Raw genomic sequence first — 6414 nt, 5'->3', positions numbered from 1 at the left:
ACGCTGGTCTCTTTTTGAAATATTGCAACTAGCCTGGAAAGATGTGTTCATATTTGCAGCATCATTCCTGATAGAGTCATACAGTTATTTCATAAATTGATGCTGAAACTACAAACACACACGAATGGTGTCGCATTCTAACGTTCCATAACGCTGCAAATCTTCCCGTCACCTGCGTCTCAAAAGTTGCTTTGCTGCGTATCGATCGGTTCTGCAGATAAACAGGCCTGTGATGGTCCAAATGGGCTCTTCATCAAAGCGTCCCATCGAGACCTTCAGCATGTCAGTGTGTCTTAAATCATGTCCATCTGCTTAAGCACCTTCCCTACAATCCATTACATATCGATTAGAGTCGCATCGATCACAATCAGGCACATGCTTGTATTGTACTCTATAGTAAATTGAGTTGTGTCTGCACTGATCATAAACTACGCTAAAAGCTTCCTCTATCATAATCTCAGCCTGAATTTTTGCTTTTACCACAGTAATCTTTCTCTTCTATCTTCATTTCACTGAAGTGTTTTTTCAGATCAGAACAAGAAGACTGGACCCGAGCACCACAACAACATGAGCTGGGTTTGGTTTTGACACAAGCTCTTTGCCAGCTCAGACAAATGAGAATATGAATAGTTAAAGATGAGCTGTATGTCTCCAGCTGTCCTGGGCTCCTCAGAGACACTCTCGGTGTTTGTCTGTCAGACTTCACACAACTCTGAGCAGGCTGGGATTTTGGTTTCTTTATTTTTGATGTGCAGTCAAAGCCAGCACTGGTAAACTCTCATGAATAAATCACACTGCATTAACACAACACACACTTAACCACAGTCTTCATTCAGGACACCTCATCCATAATCTCATAATGCTCGTTAGATTTTATAAGCACAGCAAACAGCTCTCTTCAGACAGATACTGTACACAGTGACCACGTCTGCATAGTTAGTCGTGTTTACTAAGACCTAACCAACCAATCTAAACTGATTTTCATTTGCAATCAAGCTGATGGTTTTATTGAAAGAGATTTGCATTGCATTAAAGTAAACATTTGATCAATTTATGCAATTCCTGTGAAGCAAACCTGTGCTCTACTGTTTGAGCTACAGGAATTAATACCCTAGCAACCGCCCAGAACTCCCTAGCAACAACCCAGAACTTCCTAGAGATGCCCTAGCAACAACCTAAAACTCCACAGAAACACCATAGCAACGCTTCAGAACACCTAAGCTATGAAGTAAATATCATACGGCAGGTTTTATTTGGAAAGTATTTGGTCTTATTTCCTATACTGAGCTTGGAGAAGAGTTTTAAGCTCTGATTGAAAGTGAAAAAGTGAAAGTGATGTGACATACAGCCAAGTGTGGTGACCCATACTCTGAATTCATGCGCTGCATTTAACTCATACAAAGTGCACACACACAGCAGTGAACACACACACACACACACACCGTGAACACACACTCATTCATCTGCCTCTCACTGATCATCATCAGAACCTTCTCCTGCTCAGTACAGTTATTGTTCCTGCGGTCAGACACTCATCAGTGACTCTTCATTAGAATGGCTCAAGACATCTACACACTGATGAGTGATTGGTGTTCAGATCACCAATTTGAACCAGATGTGTGCTCTGACTTCTTGAAGAGTGATATATATACTACCTGTATACCAACAAACAAAAAGACCCTGAACAGTGCACTTTAACCAAATTCCCACATCATTTTGAATCATCAAGAATTAGACTGCGGTGAAACATGGGTTAATATTATTTCTTTTAAACATGACTTGTAAATTCATTTATGTGCTCCACATCCCTGAGCTCATCCTCACACAGCATCAGCGCCACCTAGTGCTTCAGCTCTATTATACCACACACAGGCTTCTGAACAGATGAAGCTTTACAGTTTTTCTCAGTCACTTTGGTGCATTTCTCAAATCAGAAATTAAATTCTCAGAACTACTTGTACAACCTCCACATCACCTAGTCATTTATACACATCATAAAACCAGTTTCTCATTCTTTTGCGGTTTCCTACATTATCAGTTGCTCATGTCATGTCGCTCAAAATGAATTATACAGTTTTCTGTGCAACAGTCAAAACATCTAGTCTTTAGTTCATCGTATAAGTCATTAAATGCAAAATGGTTAAACTAGTTGTCATAAACTGCCAAGCACACTTTTTATTTTTATTTTTACACATTGTATGAAAGGCTCCTAGAGAAATTAGGTCTTTTATTGAAGGGACTCTTATTTTGATAGTTGTAGACTGTATTTCCACGTACATCCAGTAGGAGGCAATATTGTACAAGTCTGCTGCCTGATAACCGCTTGTATTATAACTGAGAGAACGGCAGTATTGATGATTTTATTTGAGAATTGATGCACGGTTTCATGTACCTGGATTTATTAATATATTTAGACTGTAGTAGTTTTGAGAATTTCATTTCTTTTTTGAGAAATGCACCAAAGTGACTGAGAAAAACTGTATTAGACTTTTTGTCAATTTGGCATGAATTGTGCAAGTGAATCTTGACTAATGAAGAGAATGTAGATGATAAACCGATGATAAACCATTTCTCTGAAATAGCTCAAAGGTTCATCTCATGAATCTTCAGTTGGAAAGCTTATACTGTACAGACAGAGGACAACACAAGAGTTACACATTCTGACAATCGACTTATGTTCATCTTTGTGCCCATATTTCCTTTTCCTTTTCTATATCATGATGGCATTGTAAAGGATTTATTTATTATTATTTATTTTTTTGGGGGTCAGACCACTAGTAAAAGTGTAACTGAATTCTATCCAGTCTCTTTCAATCAATATCCCACATACAGTAATGTGTAAATGTGTACTTCTGAAATGGATATATGGCATACATAAGCATATGGCAAACTGTTCAATACAGTAGTTTACATCAGAACATCTCTCCAGAGTACACTGTTATATTGACAACATCACTAAGGATTTTTGACTGTCTTATCCGTAAACTATGACACAAGGACTTGTCATTCTGATGGCACTGACATGTTCATTGACACAGATATTGTGTCACTGGTTTATACTGTTTTGGCTTCAAAATACAAACTTATGCATGGTAATACTTCTGAAATATATCTATTTGGGCTTTATTAATGTCATGCAAGGGGTTTCAATCTTATTTAATTTTTTCATATTTTATTCTTTCATTCAGTAAAAGCATTTGCTCTCCATAACAGAACGAAACCAAAACAGGAGGAAATGCATTGTCTATTTAGTCTATTTTTATATTCTTCTTCTTATTCTCTGTGTCTTGTCTTGTCGCTGTCATTCTGTTGCACTGTGGAGCTTCTGTCACTAAAACAAATTCCTTGTATGTGTAAAGATACCTGGCAATAAAGTTCATTCTAATTCTGATACTTCTGTCTCTAAAGTTCATTCAACAGAATCCCCTTCCAGTGTCTGTCATCACTTCAGCAAGCATTAGAGGTTTTTATGACACCGTCCAGCATTTGCACAGACACAAAGTGTGACAGAGCTCATTTCTATCAATAAGTATTCTTTAACTTACACAACTTGATCTTTTAATTAAAACAAAACGTGTGTATAATCTCAGCTCTTTATCTTTATCAAAAATGTTTTATTATATAGACTGAAATATAACATGCAACATACTGATATTTTAATAATGGAACTCTGTTTAATGATATTTACACCTGCTGTTTTTGCCTATAATCTGTCATCAGATCTGAAGGTACCCGGTTTGAGGTCAGTGTTTCAGTGATCAGCTTTTGTATAGTTTTCTCTCTCGACCGCTGGTGAATGAGGCTTATCCATGTATGGATCCCAAACTGAAGCAATCCAGCAGAGATTTAGTAAAAATAGCTGCGTCTGAACAGAGGCCTTTGTGTGGCTCTTTATGTAACAGAAGCTGCAAGTGCTTTTGCCACAAAATGAAATATTGCTTGTGTTGAGCAAGTACACAATCACCACAGTTGCACAGACGGATGCTCACTTACACTCACTCTCTCTGTTTACTGCATGTATTGAGTGTGTGCACTTTCACTCACGTGCAGGACAGACGAGGAGCTGACAGATGCAGCGCTGAGAATCCCCTTACATCTGCTGCTTACACTAATACACACACGTCAACTGACACAAACTCACTTAGAATACATCACACCTAACATTATCTTGATCCAATCATACAGAGAAAATCTGCACATAAAACACTAATTACATATAGACCAGATTACAGTTCAGTCTTCATCAGAACACAGCTGTTCTTGAACAAAAGCATCAAGATCCCATTGTGTCTACTATACTGTTGCTTACTATAGTAACAGTGTGTGTACTGTACTGCCAGTTACTATAGTAACAGTGTGTACTGTACCCAGGGTTGCCATAGCAACAGTGTGTGGCAGTGTGAGTGGGTGTTACCCAAAGCTTCAGCAAGGTCTGAGCTGAACAATGGAAGGAAACAGCCGGGAGTTAATCTCTCTCTCTCTCTCTCACACACACACACACACACACACACACAGTTACAGCACAGTGGCTATAGTTGAAGACTCTGAAGTGAGAAAGCAGACAAAAACAGGACGTCAGGATGCATTTGATCTATAAAGGAAAACTGAGAGATAAAGACACGTTACAGTATAAACAGCATGAGAGAAGAGTGCGGATAGACTGAGATGTGAGTGAGAATATTCAGATGAAAAAGTTATTAAATATGCTGTTATATTTACAGTATGTTTCAAAGCATCTTTACAGAGAATTGGGATGAGCAACACAAAGCTGAATGAAGGGAAAAAACTCCTTAAGATGGGGAAGAAACATCAACATCCTCCCTGCTGCCATTAATGTAAACTAATATTATTTATCTCTCATCACTGAATCAGCCTGAAGACATTCATTTATACCAACAAAATACATTTTTATGGGTTACAAATTTTAAGTTAATAATTCCAGGTTTACATTTTTACAGTGTACAGTCGTGGCCAAAGGTTTTGAGAATTACATAAATATTGGAAATTGGAAAAGTTGCTGCTTAAGTTTTTATAATAGCAATTTGCATATACTCCAGAATGTTATGAAGAGTGATCAGATGAATTGCATAGTCCTTCTTTGCCATGAAAATTAACTTAACCCCCAAAAAACCTTTCCACTGCATTTCATTGCTGTCATTAAAGGACCTGCTGAGATCATTTCAGTAATCGTCTTGTTAACTCAGGTGAGAATGTTGACCAGCACAAGGCTGGAGATCATTATGTCAGGCTGATTGGGTTAGAATGGCAGACTTGACATGTTAAAAGGAGGGTGATGCTTGAAATCATTGTTCTTCCATTGTTAACCATGGTGACCTGCAAAGAAACGCGTGCAGCCATCATTGCGTTGCATAAAAATGGCTTCACAGGCAAGGATATTGTGGCTACTAAGATTGCACCTAAATCAACAATTTATAGGATCATCAAGAACTTCAAGGAAAGAGGTTCAATTCTTGTAAAGAAGGCTTCAGGGCGTCCAAGAAAGTCCAGCAAGCGGCAGGATGGTCTCCTAAAGAGGATTGAGCTGCGGGATCAGAGTGCCACCAGTGCAGAGCTTGCTCAGGAATGGCAGCAGGCAGGTGTGAGCACATCTGCACGCACAGTGAGGACAAGACTTCTGGAAGATGGCCTGGTGTCAAGAAGGGCAGCAAAGAAGCCACTTCTCTCCAAAAAAAACACCAGGGACAGATTGGTCTTCTGCAGAAAGTATAGTGAATGGACTGCTGAGGACTGGGGCAAAGTCATATTCTCCGATGAAGCCCCTTTCCGATTGTTTGGGGCATCTGGAAAAAGGCTTGTCCGGAGAAGAAAAGGTGAGCGCTACCATCAGTCCTGTGTCATGCCAACAGTAAAGCATCCTGACACCATTCATGTGTGGGGTTGCTTCTCATCCAAGGGAGTGGGCTCACTCACAATTCTGCCCAAAAACACAGCCATGAATAAAGAATGGTACCAAAACACCCCCCAACAGCAACTTCTTCCAACAATCCAACAACAGTTTGGTGAAGAACAATGCATTTTCCAGCACGATGGAGCACCGTGCCATAAGGCAAAAGTGATAACGAAGTGGCTCGGGGACCAGAATGTTGAAATTTTGGGTCCATGGCCTGGAAACTCCCCAGATCTTAATCCCATTGAGAACTTGTGGTCAATCCTCAAGAGGCGGGTGGACAAACAAAAACCCACTAATTCTGACAAACTCCAAGAAGTGATTATGAAAGAATGGGTTGCTATCAGTCAGGATTTGGCCCAGAAGTTGATTGAGAGCATGCCCAGTCCAATTGCAGAGGTCCTGAAAAAGAAGGGCCAACACTGCAAATACTGACTCTTTGCATAAATGTCATGTAATTGTTGATAAAATCCTTTGAAACGTATGAAGTGCTTGTAATTATATTT

The sequence above is a fragment of the Carassius carassius genome, chromosome 17 (genome assembly GCF_963082965.1).
Source record: "Carassius carassius chromosome 17, fCarCar2.1, whole genome shotgun sequence".
In the NCBI taxonomy this organism is placed as follows: domain Eukaryota; kingdom Metazoa; phylum Chordata; class Actinopteri; order Cypriniformes; family Cyprinidae; genus Carassius; species Carassius carassius.
This window is presented reverse-complemented; position numbering follows the sequence as displayed.